The following is a 22,452-nucleotide window of genomic DNA, read 5'->3' as shown; positions in this document are numbered from 1 at the left end:
ATGCAACAAGATTCAATAGATTCTTAATGTATGATTCTAGATTCCTAGTCTTTATAAAATAAAACATACAAAATTATGCAACAAGATTCAATAGATTCTTAATCTATGATTCCTAGTCTTTATAAAATTTTTATAGATTGCCACCCACCACTACATTGCTCGTTACATATGCCAACCTCACGTTTTAAAACGATGACCATTATACCTCTCCAACCATCACCGAATCTCACAATAAAAAATCATGTCAACAATGGGATTAAACCCATGCCCTTTTAGACAAGTACTTGAAACTAACGCCTTAGACCAACTCAGCCATCTTAACTATTTATTTTGTTACAACTCAAAATCACTGCTAGCATATATTATTCACTTCGGCTCGTTATGAATCATTGTCAGCCTCACTGTTTTAAAATGCATCTTGGTCATGTCTAAGAGTTGAAGAGGTTTATTGGATTCCTAGGCAAGCTAGGTTGCTTAACACGAGCTTTTGGTTCCAAGTTCTCGTTTATGACTCCTCAACTTTTCTTTAGTCTTGGAGTAATAGGTTATAGGCCCTCTTAACATCGCCACAATCCTAAGGTGCTTAGTCTAGTGTATGCATCTTGACCAAAGTCATCGTATAACCGACCTAACTCTTACACCCTAGCTCTGTATAGATAAACACTTTAGACAAGGAGAACATATTGTCAAATACTTGGAGCTAACACATTGTAAGGATCGGGCTGACTCGATGACTCTAAAAAGATGGGTAAATTTTTTTCGGGAAACAAAACAAACCATATTTAAAACTTCTCATACATTATATTTATGTTATATCAAAATAAGGTTTATACAAAGTATTTTAAACACAACACAATAGTTATAACACAAATTTAAGGAACGACACAAAAGGGTTGAAGGACGACGAGTGAGGTCTGTCTATGGCATCTTCTCTAGAGTCCTCTCCCGACCTCGACCAGCTCCTTATTAGCTGAAAAAAAAAAGGAGAATAGGGAATGAGTACAAAGACTTAGTAAGTAGCCTACTTATAGGCTCTTGTCCTTAATATGCTAGTGTACCACACTCTTTCTTTTCTTGTTGTTGTTCTTGTTCTTGTCATAAGCTTCTTGTTTTGTTTTCTTAATTCGTTCTCCAAGACATTTCCCTTAGGATTTACTGTACTAGACATAAGCTTCCCAAGAAGAGATTTTTGGGGATGGTAGCTCGAGGAGATGTTTAAAGTCGTTCTCAAGAAGGCAAATAACTCAGTCTAGAATGTGCCGATGAATCTACCATCCCTATCGCTGATGATGCTCGATGAAATGTCCCATAGCGTCACAATGTGTTTGAAAAATAGTTGGGCTGTCAGTTCGGCCGAGCATAATTTAGGGGTGGGAATGAACGTTGCGTACTTCAAGAATTGGTCTATGATAACCAAGATGACTTCATACTCACCGACTTTTCGGAGGTGTGCTATGAAGTCTAGAGACACACTTTTCCTAGGACATTATTTAATATATATCTAAATTTATGATTTGATAGTTTTTTTTTAATTTTTATATATATCTAAATAAATATGTGGCATTGAGAGCTTGAATAGTACTTGACCTTTTCATTGATGCATATATGTCTCATCTAGGTGAATTAAGTAGAAATGGATATTTAAGAATTTTTATGTAATTGTATAGGCTCTTATAGTTCTAGTTTTTTCATTTTTTCAATTGAATTTGTGCCCATCTGACATAACTTTCTGATTTAGGGGAGCATATTCTTCGGTCCAAACAAGAATACGGCTGGGAATTCAAAGAGAATTTGTTGCAGACAACATTGTTTTGGTGCAACTTTAGAAGCAAATATGGGAAGTTTTGAGGTTTTTTGGCCAAAGCATGAAGTTTGGCTTTAGAATCGGTGCAACTATTCGCACTGCATTTGGGGTGCAGATGAGAAGGGTTTTTCTTTATATAATAGTCAAACAAAGGTATTCGAGCTCATTCATCCATGGAATCCTTAGACAAATCCATCACCTTCGCTTTACATCACATAAAATCTTTTCGTTCCTACACAAGTAGTGTTCTTGTTGTAATACCAGTATAAAAAAGCGTCCATTAATCATTTAAGTTCATAGATATATGGAAACATTTAATATAAAAATGTGTACATCCGAATAAAATATCAAAGTCTAGAGTTTATAGAAAAATTCAAAGTACAAAAATGAAGTAAATTTGAAATTTATACACCATTCTCGAAATTGAAACACAAACAAATTCTATTACGGAAAAAAAAAAAAACTCGATCGTCGAAAAACGCGTTCGCTTCTCATTGCACCATGTGTCACGCCTGCAGCCTGAAACTTCTTCTGCTTATGCAGCTCAGTCGGCTAGGCTCGGCTTCACGACTCATAATCCAGCTCCTCGTCTCGCTAAAGGGTATTTTACCCAATTTTGCCATTTCGACTATCCCAAAGCTTAAATTGACCTTGCCATTTCAGCAAGTATCATTTATTCTTTATATTTATGATGTTGTGACTATATCATATGATGATGATGTACAATGTATGATGATGTTATTCTTTTGATGTCATGATACTATACAATGTTATATCATATTATCATGAGTTGTTAGAAAACTTTATTTTTTATTTTTTTTAATTCCATAAAGTTTGTAATGGTCAAATTGACTTTGTCTTTTGTGGAGATTTAGGGGGATCGAGATTAAGTCTTGGCCACTAACTTCTTTTGTGGGGAGACTATAAATACCCATAAATTATTATATAAAAATCAGATTTGTGAGGAATGAAATTGATCTATCAAGTTTAGACGTTCCCCCTTAGAACTCCGAGCATCAGTTTTATCATTTATAAGTTTCATGCAATTCTTGTGGTCGATATCATCTGAGCCATTGAGCCATTGAAACAAGTCTTGATCAAGTTCGATTGTGGAGTGACTCAATTTAGAAGAAGGTTCCAAATCTTGCTTCTAGATCTTTGATCGCAAGAGGGAATCTAATTCTAGCTTTATCTCTTGCATTTTTTAGAATGTAAAAAGCCTTGAATGTAGGTTTTCAGACTATGCCGCTTGGAATGCATAAAATCTTGGTAATAAGTTTTCAAACTGTATCACAAGGCAAGCCCTAGATGCGGGTTCAGACTACGTCGCTTGGAATGCATGAAACCTTGGATGCAGTTTAAGATTGTGTCGCTCGGAACATATGAAGCCTTGGAGATTGGGGGAGTGTCTTGGAGAACGAACCAAGAATAGAACAATAACCTAGAAAGTAACCAAGAACAAGACATAGATTAAGCACTAGAACATGGATAGAGATCGAAGTTCTAAAGACAAAAACCAATAACTAAGAACGACAATACTAAAGCCATTAGATTGGAACTAAGGTTTTAGGATCCAAGGATTAAGGTCCTCAGGATAGATCATAATAAGAACCCACAAGTCAAGAATAGAAACTAAAGGGCCTAAGTAACTATAACAAGAAAAGAAAAAGTAAGAGTGTGGTGCCCTAGCATATCAAGTACAAAATTAAGAGCCTACAAGTAGGCTACTTATTGAGTCTTTGTACTCATTCCATGTCTTCCATATTTTCGAGCTAAACAAGGAGCTGGTCGAGGTCGGGAGCGGACTCTGTAGTAGGTGTCATAGACAAGCCTCACTCGTCGTCCTCTACACCCTTTTGTTTTAAATGTTTTTGTGTTCGTTCGTTATTTTGTACATTAAATGTTATCTTGTGTTTTTAAATGTGCTATGTATAAATACTATTTTGTTAGAATATAAATATAAAGTATATTATGTTTTAAATTTTGTTTGTTTTACTTCGTAAAAATTTTGCCCATCTTTAGAGACAACGAGTCAGCCCAATCCTTACAGCCCCACAATAAGCTCCTTGCTAGCAAATATTGCCCTTTACGTATTTCCGTTAGCCTCACAATAAGCTCAACGCTAGCAGATATTGCTCGATACGTATGGCCGTCAGCCTCGTAGTAAGCTCACTGCTAGCAGATATTGGACGTTAAGTATCACCGTCAGCTTCACACTAAGCTCATCGCTGGTGGATATTACTCGTTACGAATCGCTGTAGCCTGACGGTAAGCTACACACTAGTATATATTATCGGGTACTTATTGTCGTCAGCCTGAAAAGAAGCTCCTGTTAAAGATCTCGTGTTTGTTTAGATTGCTGTCAGCTAGTATCTAATTAAATCTCCTTATAGTTAGGAGTTGATTTAATTTTAATTTGATTTATAGATTTGTTACCAAATTTTCTACAGATTTTTAGGTAGATCTTTTAATATCTTTTTATATTCTCTATACACAGATAGAGCCTTCTTGCTCTTCATAATATAAACTTCTTATCAACCCTTCAATCACTCATTCTTTTACTAACAGCTCCTTGCTAGGATATATTGCTCGTTACCCATTGCCATCAGCCTCATCATATGCTCAACCATACAAGATATTACATGTTATGTATTGTTGTTAGCACACAATAAGCTACTTGCTAACAGATATTGCCCGTTACACATTGCCATCAACCTCACAATCAACTCACCAGTAGCAGATAATGCTCGTTACGTATCGCCATTAACCTCATGATAAGCTCACCGCTAGCAGTTATTGTCTGTTACATATCTTTGTCAGCTTCATAGTAAGTTCACCGCTAATAGATATTGACCATTACATATTATCGTCAGCCTCACGGTTAGCTCACCACTAGCAAATATTGCCCGTTATGTATCGCCTTAAATCTCATGTAAGCCCACCGCTTGTCGATATTTCTCATTACGTATCGTCATTAGTCTCACGGTCAGCCCACCGTTAGCAGATATTACTTGTTACGTATCATTATTAGCCTGATGGTAATCCCACTGCTAACAAATATTGCCAGTTATGTATCGCTATTAGCCTCAAGGTAAGCCCATCGCTAGTAGATATTACCCGTTACGTATCATCGTCAGACTCACAATAAGATTACCACTAGCAGATATTGACCGTTACGTATCGCTATAAACCTCAAAATAAGCTCCTTGCTAGCAGATATTGCTCTTTATGTATTGTCCTAAGCCTCACAAAAAATTCACTGATAGCAGATATTGTCCCATACGTATTGCCATCAACCTCACGGTACGATCACTGCATGCAGCAATTGCCTGTTACATACTGTTGTCAACTTCACAGGAAGCTCACTGCTAGAAGATATTGCCTGTTACATATCACCGTCAACCTCACAGTAAGCTCAATGCTGAAAGATACTACCCGTTACGTATAGTCGTCGGCCTCATGGTAAGCTCATCGCTAATAGTATGATTTTTGGGTTTTTGATTTTGATTTTCCTTTAAATTCAAGAGTTTTTCTTCTAATTAAGTTAGTATGTTGATATTGGAGGAATTTTGCACAAGTCTTATGAAGTTTGAGTTTTTTTCGACCAAAAAGTTGAATTCCAATGAACATCAAGAAGCTAAATTTTTTTGTAAGTTTTAGTTTTAGTTTTAGTTTTTGACGATGTTTGGACTCGATTATTTGTTCTTGTTGTGATTGACTAAAAATTATAAGAAAAGTACCTTAGTAAAGATGGACTAAGAGTCTACAACTATAGTAAAGAAACTAAGTTAATTATGTTTAGATAGAGTTATGAAAATTCAAAGAAAATAGAAATGAATTGAAAACTTGTTTGGAAGTCTAGCAATTTTGACGAAGTAGAATGCGTAGGTGACAGAACGTGAAAGAGAGACTTTAGAAATTTTGAAGCTTTTAACCACTGAAAAGCGAGTTCGGGATTGCATGCGTCACCCTGTAAGTCACCACGCAGATTTGAAGAAGAAATACTTGTAGGAATCGCTTGGAAATGCATGTATGATGAATTTTAATAGTGATATGTTTGATGCCATCATGCTTTATTTCTACTGTAATTATTTGAATTATATGCTGAAATGAGGATGAGAATTTGTGATATGCGCCTCGGATGATTAATGAATCTTATCGTCCCGTTGAGCATGTGTGTTTATTTTTCATAGAATGATGTATGATGATTCTAGGTAAGAATTGTGTGCATACCATGTTAATTTCAATGAATTAGATATTATGTTAAGAATAGGGAATTATGGTTGTTGATAGTATATTTTAGTCAAAACCTTCCCCTAGAAACCTAACAGACCACCACAACTTACAAACCACCTTAAGAGTTGCCCTTAGGCTGCAAGTCGTGTAAACGGTGTCAACAATTTCGTGGGGGATTAGGGATTTATGATCAAAACCCAAGTTTTCCCAGCGATTTTGCATGGGAAATGAGATACCCACATCGAACAAGCCATTAGGTGGATGGGATAAGGGAGGGGTCGGGCACCCAAATGAGGGTGACTTTATGGACCTGGGAGGTTTCAGCTCAGCCTCTACCTAAGACACCATATAGTCTTATATAAGACAAATGCAAAGTAGCGCTTCATAGAGAGTCGCCAATCATCCAAAACTCGACATAAGGAACTCTCAATGTTTAAAAGGAAAGGATGGAAGCACGAGAATGGAGACATGAATAGTCTGAAGGGAATAAGACCAGAACTAGACGTCTTAGAGCTAAGGAGAAAAAGCCTATTATGTATTACTTATCGCTGTCAGTGGTAAGAACACTACAAGCAAATATTGCTCGTTACAAATCACCGTCAATGGTAAGCCCACCGCTAGAAGATATTGCCCGTAACATATCGCAATCAGAATCACTATAAGCCCACCGCTTGCAGATATTGCCTGCTACATACCATTGTCATACTCACAGTAAGCCCACACATTGCCCATTCGTATCATCATTAGCCTCAGAGTAAGCTAATCGCTTTTAGATACTGCCCATTACGTATCACCACCGCGCTCACGTTAAATCCACTTCTAACAGATATTGCTCATTACGTATCGCCGTTAGTCTAATGGTAAGTTCAAGCCAACTTCTAGAAGATATTGCCGTTACATATCGTCATCAACCTCACGGTAAGCCTACTTCTAACAGATATTGCATGTTATGTATCACCGTCAGCTTAATGGTAAGCTCAAACCCACTTCTAATAGATATTGCCCACAACGTATCATTGTAACTCTACCAGTAGGCTCAAGCCCATTTCTAGTAGATATTGCCTGTTATGTGTCGCCATCAGACTAATGGTAAGCTCAAACCCACTTCTAGTAGATATTTCCCATTACGTGTCGCCGTCACTCTAACAGTAAGCCCATTTCTAGCAAATATTTCCCGTTACGTATCATAGTCAACCTTATGGGTAAGCTCCAGCCCACTTGTAATAAATATTGCCCATTACACATTATCGTAAGCCTAACGGTAAGCTCAAACCCATTTTATGTATCGACACCAACCTCATGGTAAGTGATGGTGTTACTACAACACGTGCGAAAGCAATTTGGACGGGATTGTCGAATCCGGCGAATTCAAAAAGTATTAAAACAATGAGTTTGAATACTAACCTGTTGTAGTTCAAATTCCCTTTCCCCACGAACCGGTTTCGAACCACCACTAGTGTCTTCCCTACTTTTCTCCGGCCTTAGCACGGGATTGTCGAATCCGGCGAGTGATTAAACTTGATAGGAATTTAGTATATGTAAAGAGAGAGTTTTGAGAGATTTTCTCAAGCTTTTTCAAGCAAACTTTCTATGTACCTTGATCACTCTATTTACAGTCATATTTGCATGTTCATGCAAATTTGAGAATACCAAATTTTGACACTCAAAATTCCACAAAAATTTATGGGATTATGTGGCAGCATGCAAGTTTGAGTTAATCAAATTTTGACACTCAAAATTCATTGGGATTATGAATAGGGATTCATAATCAATATGTGCCCGAATTCATTGGGATTGACATTTTATTTCATGTTAAATATTAATTGAATTGTTTAATTAATCATTTAATATTCTTTTGATTTCAAATTAATTATTTAAATTAATTGTTGAATTAAAATAAACAAAGTCAAAATGGGGACAAACCCATGTATGAGTTAGTGTTATATTGAGTGTCAATATATGGTTTAACCAAACTTGCATGTTTGTCACATAATCCCACAAATTTGAGTGGAATTTTGAGTGTCAAAATTTGGTTTAACCAAATATGCATGTTTGCCAAATAAACCCCACAAATTTGAGTGGAATTTTGAGCGTCAAAATTTGGTTAAGGCAAACTTGCATGCTTGCCACTAATCTCACAAATTTGAGTGAAATTTTTAGTGTCAAGATTTTGTAATCTCAAATTTGCATGAACATGCAAATATGACAAATATGACTCTATATATAGAGTGATCAAGATACATGTAAAGTTAGATCGAAAAGCTTTGAGAAAATCTCTCAAAACTCTCTCTTTACATATACTAAAGTCCTATCAAGTTTGGTCACTCACTGGATTCCACAATTTCGTTCTAAAGCCAGAGAATAGTAGGGAAGACACTAGTGGTGGTTCGGAACTGGTTCATGGGGAAAAAAGAATTTGAACTACAAAAGGTTACTATTCAAACTATTGAGTTTTAATGCTTTTAAACAAGCTAGCTAATTTACTATCATTAATGCATTTAGAGTGCCTAAGATCGAAATTGCTTCTGCACGTGTTATATTAACACCATCACGCCGATGTTATTCGTCAAGAAAAATGATGGTTCAAGGTGTCTGTGCATCGGTTACAGAGAGCTGAATAAGAGAACGGTGAAGAATAGGTATCCCCTTCAATGCATCAAGGACTTATTCCACCAGCTCAGATTGGCCACAATGTTTTCAAAGATTGATCTTTGATAAAGTTACCATCAGATCAAGATAAAAGACGAGGACATATCAAAAATAGCTTTTAGAATAGGGTATGACCATTAGGAGTTTGTTGTGATGTCATTTGGACTCACCAATGCCGCTGCAGGGTTCATGGAGCTGATGAATCAGGTGTTCAAGGAATATCTGGATACCTTTTGGTATACTAAAGGACGGATCAAGAAAACCAACTGCACCTGAGGAAGGCCTTGACAATTTCGAGAGAATAAATTGTATGTCAAGTTCTCGAAATGTGAGTTTTGGTTACGCGAAGTCTCTTGCCTAGGGCATGTGATATCTGTGGAAGGGGTGTCAGTTGATCCCGCCAAGGTAGAAGCAGTCACCAACTAGGCTCGTCCAACTACTGTTACCGAGGTATGAAGCTTTATGGGTCTAGCAAGATACTATCAACGCTTTGTACAAGATTATTCCATGGTTGCGACACCCCTCGCGTGATTGACTCGACAGGCTATGGTGTTCGTATGGACTAAGGGGTGTGAGGCAAGCTTCCGAGACCTGAAGGAGAGACTGGCGATTGCACTCATGCTCACAATGACTTGGAACTAGCAGCGGTAGCTTTTGCATAAAAGATATGGTGACAGTACCTTTATGGTAAGAGAACTCAGATTTATACTAACATAGGAGCCTGGAGAATTTCTTCACTCAAAAGGAGTTGAATATGAGACAGCAACGGTGGTTGGAACTAGTCAAAATTATGATATCGACATTGAGTACCACCCCGGGAAGGCCAACGTGGTTGCAGAATTACTAAGCAAGAAGACAGCTCATTCATCAGCGTTAATCACAAACGAGCCTAGTGTGCAGACAAACTTTGAGCGAGCTGAAATAACAATAGTAGTGGAAGATATTAGGGCACAACTACCTCGACTGATTGTACAACCCATTCTTCAGTAGAGAATAGTTGTGGCTCAAGTAAGAGACCCTAGTCTTGCGGGGGTAGTTAATGAAATGGAGACAGAACCAGCTGGCGGGTACTCCAAGTCATCTAATAGTGGGTTGTTGTATCAAGGTCGTTTGTGCGTACCAACGATAGAGTAATTGAGAAATGAAATACTGAAGGAGGCGCATAACTCCCCATTTTTCATGCACCCTGGCGGTACAAAAATGTATCAGGACATCAGACTACACTTCTGGGGTGTGGTATGAAGAAGGATTTCGCGAAATTGGTCAATAGATGCTTATATTGCCAACAAGTCAAGGCAACTAGACAAAGATCAGCGGGGTTACTACAGCTGCTCAGCATACCAAAGTAGAAATGGGAGAACATTGCCATGGATCTCATAGTAGGCCTACCTAGGACGTTGAAGGGTTAAACGGTCATATGGGTGATTGTGGAAAGATTGACAAAGTAAGCACATTTCCTCCCTAGTAAAGCCACCTACATAGTGGACAATTGGGCACATATGCACATGAAAGAAATTGTCAGATAACATGGAATTCCAATGTCGATTGTATTAGACTGAGATCTACATTTTACTTCAGCATGTTCAAGGGAGGGTTTGTAGGACAGTAGATGCTCTGTTCGTGATTTCCTTTGAAAAATAAATAATTGCATTTGTTGTCCCTAGTTAGTTGTTTGTTGATTCCCGAGTTAGGTTGATCCTTCGTGTTATGAACCCGTGTATAAAAGTCATGTGATTGTTATTAAGGTTGTTTTATATGAGCTTCCGCATTTCCGCCTTACGAATGTAAGGTAATGTCGATAAATAGGTTAAAGAAAATCAGGAGCGTTACAGCTTTTCTTTTTTAAATAGTAAAACAAAATTATCTCATTCATCCATGGAGTTCTTAGACTAAACCATAATCTTTTCTCCACTCCACATCAAAATTTTTTGCTTTCTTATAAATAAACTTTTAACAAAATATTGCATGCATGGCAATAAAATATCCAAGTGAATATACACGTCTCCATTTTATTCAAATATTTGGAGCACCAAAATAGAAGAAACTTGAGAAGGAGACATCCCATTGGAGTTAGGAAAAGTATGTGATTGGTGTTGGGAGAGAAAAAAGGTAACCTAAGTTTGGGGATGTGTTTGATTCTTTGCTAAATAAACCTTAACCTAACAAACAAATACCGTTGATATCTTTTCATTTTTTCTTTTAATAGCTTTTTACATAAAAATCTATCTTTAAAAGCCCTTAACAAAAGGAAAAAAATGAAACACAATCAAATTCTAAGTTGACAAAGAATGAAGGCCATGACTAATTTCTATATGATTTTGTTGTTTACTTTTGCATCAACTTCTAATGTTTTCACTTGTTTTGCAAAACAATTTCCACATTCTCAATGGAAAGTGACGATTCTTAATTATCAAGACGTACCTTTACTGGCCCATTGCAAATCGAAAAACGACGATTTAGGTAAATAAGGGTGTTGCACTGTGACAAATATTCAATGAGACCACATTATTTTATATATATCTAAATTTATGATTTGATAGTTTTTATTTTTATTTTTATATATATCTAAATAAATACGTGGCATTGAGAGTTTGAATAGTGCTTGACCTTTTCATTGATGCATATATCGTCTCAGCTAGTTGAATTATGCACAAATTGATATTTAAGAATTTTTATGTAATTGTATAGGCTTTTATAGTTCTAATTTTTTCATTTTTTCAATTAAATTTGTGCCCATCTGACATAACTTTCTAATTTAGGGGAGCATATTCTTCTGTCCAAACAAGAAACAACTGGGAATTCAAAGAGAATTTGTTGCAGACAACATTGTTTTGGTGCAACTTTATAAGCAAATATGGGAAGCTTTGGTTCGAGGTTTTTTGGCCAGAGCATGAAGTTTGGCTTCAGGACCGATGCAACTATTCGCACTGCATTTGGGGTGCAGATGAGAAGGGTTTTTCTTTATATAATAGTCAAACAAAAGTATTCGAGCTCATTCATCCGTGGAATCCTTAGACAAATCCATCACCTTCGCTTTGCATTAAAATCTTTTCGTTGCTACCCAAGTAGTGTTCTTGCTGTAATACTAGTATAAAAAAGCGTATATTAATCATTTAAGTTCTTTAATATATAGAAACATTTAATATAAAAATGTGTACATCTCAATAAAATATCAAAGTCTAGATTTTATAGAAAAATTCAAAGCACAAAAATGAATTAAATTTTAAATTTATACACCATTCTCGAAAATGAAACACAAACAAATTCTGTTACAGAAAAAAAAAAACTCAATCGTCGAAAAACGTGTTCGCATCTCATTGACCCACGTGTCGCGCCTGTAGCCAGAAACTTCTTCTGCTTACGCAGCTCAGTCGGCTAGGCTCGGCCTTCGTGGCTCATAATCCAACTCCTCAGCTCGCTAAAGGATATTTTGCGCAATTTTTGCTGTTATGACTATCCTAAAGTTTAAATTGACCTTGTTTAAGGAAATTAAAGTTAGGATAAGGTTCAATTTCTCGATTTATATTAAACTTAGTGAAGAAATTGTAGTTACTGACGGAGTGAGTTAAGAAACGAAACACGAAGAAAAGGAAATCAATCCGGAGTCCTTTTGAGAGAAAAAGTAAGAGTGGATTAAAGGTAAAAAAAAAAAAAAGATAATGGTAAACATAATTTTAAGAAAAGGAAATCAATCTGTAGCCCTCTGTAGAGAAAAAGTAAGAGTCCATTAAAAAAAGAAACAAATTGAGATAAAAATAGGTGAGGATTGTGAACATAATTAAAAGAAAAAAAGGAAACCACCCTAAGATAACATAAAATATCTCCTAAAATGTTAAAGAGTTTTCTAACGGCATGAAAATAATATTATAACAAACTTAAATAAATATTTTAAGACTTTATTCTTGCGAAGACTCTATAGTTAGCATGAAGTTTAACACATGGACCAATATACATTAGAGAAATAATTTTATAGAAGTTCGAAGTTGAAACTCATGTTATAAGTTCACATAGGTTGACTTGGATTTCAAAGGACATAATCGAACTTTCATTAAGGTTAAATTCGTGACAACTCAAGCTAATCAAGTAAGTGACCTTACTATCAACTCGGTCGGAAAACTTGTTTTATGTATGACAAACATGCCCAGTGTCCCTTGCACGTGTCAATTATGTTTTATGTTATATGATGATATGATGCTGTTATATGATGACGTTATGACGTTAGATGATGATGTGTTGATGTTGTATGATGATATGATTATGTAATATGATAACTTGATGATGTTAGATAATGATACAATGATAATGTCATGTGACGACGTGATGACATTATATGATGATGTTATTTGTTATGACGTTATATGATGTACATGATGTTGACGTGATGATGATAATGCATAATAAGAAGATTATGCGAGACATATGATGATGAAATGACTTAATATGACGAAGTTCCATATTAAGATGTGCATTTATTAAATGTCACGATGCATTATGACGACAAATTTTAAAGAGACAACCCTAGTTAAACGAATGATGATGAATGTATGAAGGACAATGTGTGCATGTTACTTAAAGTAATGTGTGAACGGTGTATAGGGTTGTGTCCTAAAGATTATTTCAAGATGAAAACTATAGGGACCTCATGCATTTTGTGTGTTGATATCCATCGTGATACTTCCCCATTTATGATTATGAGTACAGACGTGTAAAGTATGATGATGAGGGTGTTCATGGGGAGCATGACACCATGGGGTTTCGCTGACATCCAGACGTCAGTATAGATTAGCTTCACCTAAGAGGATCCAAGGGGTGTGCGAGCCCCCTGGGGATTCACACTCGCACGTGTGGGTTGTGTGTAGGGAAGTACAGCACATCTAATTTATCCGAGATTGGAGAACACCCCTATAATGGTTTTTAAATGATAGGTCCATAGATCATCAGTTGCATGTGTTTTCATTCCCAGACTCCAATAGTGGGTTCACTTACTGAGTATTTCTTAAAATACTCAAGCCATTTGCTACTTCTTTTCAGGTAAAGGCAAGGCGTCCTTGTACGGCTAACGACGACATTGCAACTTGAGACTATGGCACTTGCATACGGTAGTCGCATTTATTTTCTTAGACTTAGGCTAGAATAGGATGTTTTTAATTTAAAGGTTTATTTATTTTCTTTAATCTTTTACCATGTCATTTTAAACATGTTTTTAAAATACGTAAGTCCATGGTTGTGTTTTAAGACGAAGGTTATGTTTTATGATAAAGTTTTAAATGTTTAATTCCACAAGCGAGTTTAGATGATGATGTCGGTAACGACTCTAGGTAAGTGAAAATTTAGGGTCGATACATCTCATGTATCATTGTGTGTTCATGTATTGAGCGATACCCCTTCATCTTTTACGATGGTACGAACGCATACACTACAAGACAAGAAAATGATCATTATATTTGTTATAACTCTACGAAGATCGCTATTCCTAATTGGTGTCCGACGTCAACAACTCCCAGATAATGCTCACCTGACAAGAAAGGGGCCCAAGAGGTGTGCGAACCGACTGGTGGGTCCATACTCGTATGTGTAGACCGTATGTAGAACAGTAAATACATATCAAAGTAACCCACTTAGTATAGCTGCCTAAGAAATATAGACTGATATGATAGGTCACACTCATGATTATATGTGCTGGCATCTAATAGCAATAGCAGGGCCATTTTCTGAGTATTTATCAAAATACTCAAGTCATGTGCTACTCTTATTTTACCATGTAAACGCAAGGCTCCCCTATACGACTGATGGTGACATCGCAACCCAAGAGACCATGACACATCCACAGGGGAGTGTAGCACCTGAATATTTAAAGAAAAAAACAAAGTGGGTAAATAGGTAATTTTGTCCCTCCAACCACCGGAGGATTCAAATGGAACCCTATCAAAAGTCTTGCAAAAAAGGGGAATAGGGAGAGAAAGAAAGTTTTAGAGAGAGGGAGGCAATCACCGGTCACGAGGAGTCCAATTCTGCTCGTGCCTTCTTCACGAAATCCTCCCATAACTTAGAGGAGAAATTTTTTTACTCTTGAATCGTCCAAAACCATCAAGAAACGGGGAAACTAAGGTGTTGAAGTGTAACACCCACTCATCGTCAACGCGATTCACAGGAGTTACCACTGACATCGATAATAAACTCTGACAACCAATCATAAATTTCAAAATGTTTCTAAAAACATTCAGTAAAAACATTTAAAAACAGTACTATTTAAAACTTAAAACGAGCAAAGTAAATTCTTGACAACGAAAGCATAAGTACACAAAATAGACATAGACATAGATTTTCAATAGTCTCTAGCCCGCTGGTCTCATCCTCGTCCTTGGTTGGCCTGCATCAACTAAATATGGAAAGAAAAGTTATAATAATTTTGATGAGTAATTAGATTACCCAGTAAGTAGCTAGCTTATCATTCCTGAGTTCATAACTAATCTTTCCCGGTGTTTTTAAGTTTTATTTGTCATTGACTCCTAGTTTCTCTTACTAGGGTCATCTGTTCATTAATGAGGTATCTCAACTACCTCCAGCTTAGGTTAGTGACCCTCTTTCGATATGCTTATCTAGAATTTCCGGACTCGTATGTAAGACTCACTCTCGGTCAAATACGGCCCATCTACTAATTTCTCTGGCGGCCTGTTTATCTCATATACCAACGGTCAAGAGTATCATGCTCCCTGACTTAGCACACATCGTGTTGGTTAGGAACTCCGCGAGAATTAGTAGACTATCATACTCATATAAATAAGTCATGGCTCAACATCCAATAAGCATATCCTAGAGTTATAACTTTTCCATTCACATACATAACATACTCACATTTACTGCATGTTTTCATACATGTATCATGTTCAACACATAGAAAATTTTGGCAATCATTTATATCATGCTTACATCACAGGCAAGCAGTCACATTATACAATAAACATTCAATATCATCAAAGCTCATCTTAACATACTAAGCTCTTAATCAGATAAACAACATACTCACATGTTGTAAAACAAGTTAAGAACTAGTTCAAAGATCGATATGCTACTTACCTGGTTTCGAATCCCTTTCTCTTGAATGTACGTTTAATAGGGTATTTCAACACAATTTCTTCCAATTAGACCTATATTTCACCATTTTCAAGGTTTGTATAGGTCAATCTAGGTAGAACAAGTCAAAACGAATTGAACGGGACAAACCGGGAGCCGAAATGAGGTCTCACGAACCCTCACGCGCCCTCACATTCTCGGTGTGTCTGTCTCACGCGCCAGGAGTACGCCTAGTCGCGGCACCTCATGCGCTTCTTCTTCTTCCTTGCGTTTTCTGAAATTTTCCAACTTTTCTATTAATACTCGTTGTATCCCTAAGCCATATCTTACTTCTATGATCCGAATTTCATCTCGATTCTTTCTACAACATTGTAGATCTCCTTATTATGATTCTAACAAGCCCTATTTCATAACTTATTATGCAATATAAACCATGATATCGAGATTTAAAAGTTCGGACAAATGGATTTTTCGTTACCTTTGCGACAACCGCTTAAATCAGCTTAAGTTCAGAGCTTTGCACGTTGTCACAACAAACGCTAAAGAACCTTAAGGTTTACCGGAAAACACAAATTAGAACATTCTCTATTTTTTGTTTCCCTCTTCCTTTATTTCTTCGATATTATTTGGTGCTTCCTCGTCAGCCTTGCCAACGCCAACCACCACCACCATCCATAACACTAACACCAAAGCAAAACCACCCTTCTTCATTCCACACCTCCATCTTCCTCTCTTTTCTCCCAAGTCCACCTGTCTCTTCCACATTTCTCCATGGAAGCAGCTCCAAGATGCTGCTGTGTTTTTTTTAATTTTATTTTATTTATTTATTTATTTATTTATTAGTAGTTGTTGTGATCCCAGGTATTTTTAGAACATCAATTATAGTAAATAACTAGCATGTTCATAAGTATTAAAACTTTATGAGTTTAAATACTAACCTTTTGTAGTTCAAACTTCTTTTTCCTTACGAACCGGTTTCGAACCACCACTAGTGTCTTCTCCACTATCCTCCGACCTTAGAACGGGATTGTGGAATCCGGTGAGTGACTAAACTTGGGAGGGATTTTGTATATGTGAAGAGAGTGTTTGTGAGAGGTTTTTCTCAAGGTTTTTCACCAAGAGGAAGAATACCTTCTATGTACCATGATCACTCTATTTAAAGAGTCATGTTTGCATGTTCATGCAAATTTGAGATCACCAAATTTTGACACTTAAAATTCCACTCAAATGTTTGGGATTATGCGGCAAGCATGCATGTTTGAGTTAACCAAATTTTGACACTCAAAATTCCACTCAAACTTGTGGGGTTTATTTGGCAAGCATGCAAGTTTGGTTAAACAAAACTTTGACACCTCAAAATTTCACTAACATGGATTTTTCCATTAAATGAAGTCAACATTCTGACTTTCTTCATTTTAATTCAACAATTAATTTCAAATTAAAGTAACATTAAATGATTAATTAAGCTATTTAATTAATACTAATTCAAATGCCAATCCCAATCAATTCCGACCCATAATTGATTAAGATATTTAAATCTTATTTAAATATCTCAGATTCTCTCTTTTTGTTTAATTCGTAAATAAAACAAAAATGCGGTTAAATATATCATATATATGTAGCACATATTCCCTAAATTGAATTCGAACACTTCAAACTCACTCGTCACACTGTTCTATGGTTTAGTCCGATATGAGCTAGCAGAGGGACCTAATGGACCTATAGATCATGGGCTCCAACGATCCAAGATTAACCGGCTAAACTCATTAACCTTGTTAACCAACATTCGTTAACTACTAGGACACTCCACTATAGCCTAGTAGTTGCACTCCCCCTCACTATAGATATATTTCTATCCATTTGATATAACCATGATTAGTAAGTCGATCCTTCACAGGTTGTTCGTAACTAGAGCTGGGTCAATTTACCGTTTTACCCCTGAAGTTACTTCTTGTTCCTTATGTCTCACTGATCCTCTAGTGAACAATTGGTTTGTGGTCCAACCAGTAAACCGAATCCCTCTTAGGCCAATGAGAGGGTGGGGCCCCTTGTTCAAGACATGAGTCAGTGCTTAAGGAAACTACCTCTCTTCTATCCCTAAAAGTGGGTAGGAGTGAATTTCTTCTTACACCCTATGTCCCCAGCTATTCACCCAGTCTTACCCCTGAAATAGGAGGCTTATTGAGTCGGCGAACTCAGACCACTCTCACCCATGCAAATCTAAGGATAATTTCGAATAAATAGGAGTTCATAGCTACCTTAGGATTAAGATCGAGTTACCTAGGTCATCGAATGAAAAAATCAGTCTCAACAGTAAACGACATTATAAAGTGAGAGTGGTTTTCTTCATGGTCCGATCTTTTGCAATAGTCATTGCATAGGACACCTCCACTCATATGTCTCCACATGTTTAATTTAGTGATCACATTGTTTATATCATATACAAAAGTGGGTCGCATCCATAGTGTCCCTAGAATAAGGTACTCAGCCTTATCCTTATACTATAGATCATTTTGACTATATACTTGAACTTGATCCACTCTTATGTCTCTACATATAGTTCAAGTAATCATACTATAGCCAGAGTGTTCTTAGTTTATTGGATTTAGATTAATGGTCGTAAACTTCACTGGTCGTAAACTTCACTTTATTCAATAACAATCTTTACTAAATAAACAACAATAATAACTTTATGGAAAATAGAATATGTTTTTGTTTACAAACTATGAGTTTTAGGACATAAAACACAACAATGACTAAGGTATGTTCATGTAACGATATGACTGTAATATGTATAAGAACGTTAAGGCTATGATAAGTTGGGGAACAATATGACCATGAAGTGTTTACGATACGATATGATTATGATACGACATGTGAATGACAGATATATATATATATATATATATATATATATATATATATATATATATATAGTGATATGATATGAAAATGATATGAAATATGTTATGGTACGAGACACGTGATAAATTGACACGTTTATGATATGATATATTGTGATGCGATATGTTATGGTATGATATGTATATGATGAAATGTTATGTTAAAAGTATGAAATGTTATGATATGTCTCTTAATTAAATTGTGTGTATACAACATGATATGAATGACATGCAATCACAATAAATGACATAAAATATAACCTCGTTAGAATCATATATGATATGAAAACTGAATAATGAGAAATGATGTGTTATGAATGAAAAACGATAGCGAGGTTATATGTAATAATGTTGAAAATGAAAAAATATTAGGACCTCATACATTATGTGTGCTCATGCATTGAGGGATACCCTATTCCATCACGAGGGCACGGACTCGTACACCACTAGGCATGATATGGAAATCAACCCAAGGGAAAGTATGGAACGGATTACCTTGATGATCAAGATCAAGAGTAAAGAAAACTCGTTTCTAAACTCGTGATTCGAATCACTCCACAAGAGGTTTGATCAATACCACTTGAATGACTCTACATGCAAGTTCTAAACACAAGAATTTGCAAAGAAAGTTTAGCTCTTAACAAAGCTAAAATAGAAATTCTATTCTTAATTCCAAAATCTGATGTCTAATGAAAGAAAAGAAGGCTTTATATAGCCTTTACAACCTTAACCTATGTCATACATAACTCCCAAATTAAATGGGCTAGTAATGAGAAATACCCATAACCTCCATATTTAAATGGCTAGTTAATGGTGGAATATAGTAACCTATGTGGGTTACAATATAACCTTAACTCTTATATTTAAAACTAGTTTAAATATGACAAACAAATAGTTAAACTATAATTAAATAATGCAAATAATAAAATGTGCTTATTAGTCATCCTTGGACTATTTGATAAATTCAGCGGAGTTCATTAAATGCAACTTAAAGTGCATTTAATTCATCTATTTCTTGAACCTCAACTTTGCACAACATATAAGGGAGGTCTCCAGCGTCTTCTAGAATTTTCTTTGATGAGCTCACCATAGCTTGAATATAACTGTATAAAGTTTGTTGTAGCTTCTTGGCTCTCGTCCTTGTAATTGGACCTTGAGGTATGGAAATTCCTTGGTCGTGGTTCATATCATTCTCCCCCTCTTGAGAAGGATTCGTCCTCGAATCCAAGCCATCACCTACATCAAAAGGGCTCAAATCAACAACATTAAAAGTTGCACTAACACCGTACTTACCTGGTAAATCAATTTTATAAGCATTGTCGTTGATGCGCTCAAGAACTTGAAAAGGTCCATCTCCTCGTGGAAAAAGCTTAGATTTTCTTTGAGTAGGAAATCTTTCTTTTCGGAAATGCACCCAAACCCAATCTCCTGGCTTGAAGATGACAATCTTACGTCCTTTATTAATTCGGGTGGCAACCTTGGAATTTTGTTTCTCAATTTGTTCTTTCACTTGCTTGTGCAGTTTATGAACAAACTCAACCTTGGCATTTGCATCAAAATTCACAAACTCTTTTGACGGTATGGGTAACAAGTCAATAGGGGTTAAAGGATTAAAGCCATAAACAATTTCAAAAGGTGTGCATTTAGTAGTGCTATGAACAGCCCTATTATATGCAAATTCTATAAATGGCAAACAATCCTCCCAAGTCTTAAGATTCTTATCAATAATAGCCCTAAGCATAGCAGTCATGGTTCTGTTAACAACTTCAGTTTGTCCATCCGTTTGAGGATGACAAGTAGTTGAATATACTAGCTTAGTTCCTAACTTACCCCATAAAACACGCCAAAAGTGGCTTAAAAATTTTACATCACGATCACTAACGATGCTTTTAGGAATGCCATGCAATCGTACAACTTCTCTAAAGAACAGGTCTGCAATATGTTTTGCATCATCAGTTTTGTGACAAGGAATAAAATGAGCCATTTTACTAAATCGATCAACCACAACAAAAATGCTATCATAACCTTTCCTAGTCCTAGGTAAACCTAAAACAAAATCCATTGATATATCAATCCATGGACCATTAGGAACTGGTAATGGGGAGTATAAACCATGTGGTTGAAGCCTAGACTTAGCTTGTTTACATGCTATGCAACGACCACAAACTTTATGAACATCATGTCTCATTTTAGGCCAAAAAAAATGTTCAGAGAGCATATCATAAGTTTTAGAAACTCCATGGTGTGCCATTAAACCACCTCCATGAGCTTCCCTCACAAGTAGCTCACGGATGGAACAAGATGGTATGCAAAGTTTGCCTTTTCGGAACAAAAATCCATCTAACAACAAGTAATTATCCACAATGAGTCCTTTTTCACAAGATTCAACAAAAGGAGCAAAGAACATGTCATGTTGATACAAATCCTTTATGTGTTCAAAACCCAACAACCTAGCATTCAAAGTATTGAGGAGGACATACCTTCGTGATAAAGCATCTGCTACAATGTTCTCCTTTCCTTGTTTATATTTTATGACATACGGGAATGTTTCAATAAATTCTAACCACTTAGCATGTCGTCGGTTGAGTTTATTTTGTACTCTCAAATGCTTTAAACTTTCATGATCCGTATGAATAATGAACTCCTTAGGCCAAAGATAATGTTGCCAGGTTTGCAATGCACGAACCAAAGCATAAAGCTCTTTGTCATAAGTTGGATACCTCAAAGATGCACCAGTCAACTTCTCACTAAAGAACATTAAAGGTCTTTGATTTTGCATTAATACAGCACCTATCCCTACTCCACTAGCATCACATTCAATTTCAAAACTAGACTCAAAATTAGGTAATGCAAGCAAGGGAGCAGAACTCAATTTTTCTTTCAAAGTATTAAAAGCAAGTTCTTGATCTTTTTCCCATATAAAGGATACATTTTTCTTAACAAGTTCATTCAAGGGTGAAGCAATTGTACTAAAATTTTTAATGAACCTACGGTAGAAACTTGCAAGACCATGAAAACTTCTTACCTCACTTACATTTTTCGGAGTAGGCCAATCTTTTATAGCCTTCACTTTCTCCTCATCAACCTCAACACCATTAGATGAAACTACAAACCCAAGAAAGTTAACTTTTTCCATGCAAAAGCTACATTTCTTTAAATTTACGTACAAACATTCGTTTCTTAAAGTAGTCAAAACATTGCGTACATGGGTAATATGATCATCTAAAGATTTAGAGTAAACAAGGATGTCATCAAAATAAACAACCACAAACTTACCTAAGTATTCTCGTAAGACATGATTCATTAGTCTCATGAATGTACTAGGTGCATTAGTTAATCCAAAAGGCATAACCAACCATTCATAAAGACCATACTTGGTTTTAAAAGCTGTTTTCCACTCATTCCCAATATGCATGCGAATTTGATGATAACCCGATTTTAAATCAATCTTAGTAAAAAGACTACATCCATGCAATTCATCAAGCATATCATCTAATCTGGGAATTGGATGCCTATACTTTATAGTTATCTTGTTTATAGCCCTACAATCAACACACATACGCCAAGAACCATCTTTCTTAGGTACAAGAATAACTGGAACAGAACAAGAACTCAAACTTTCACGTACATACCCTTTAGCAAGGAGTTCACTTACTTGCCTTTGTATCTCTTCAGCCTCCTTTGGATTAGTCCTATAAGCTGGTCGGTTTGGAATGGGCGCGCCAGGAATGAAGTCAATCTTGTGTTCAATCCCTCTAAGTGGTGGCAAACTACTAGGCATCTCCT

The sequence above is a fragment of the Cucurbita moschata genome, unplaced genomic scaffold (assembly GCF_002738365.1).
Source record: "Cucurbita moschata cultivar Rifu unplaced genomic scaffold, Cmos_1.0 Cmo_Scf00089, whole genome shotgun sequence".
Classification (NCBI taxonomy): Eukaryota; Viridiplantae; Streptophyta; class Magnoliopsida; order Cucurbitales; family Cucurbitaceae; genus Cucurbita; species Cucurbita moschata.
The sequence above is the reverse complement of the archived record's forward strand: the minus strand, read 5'-3'. Positions refer to the sequence as shown.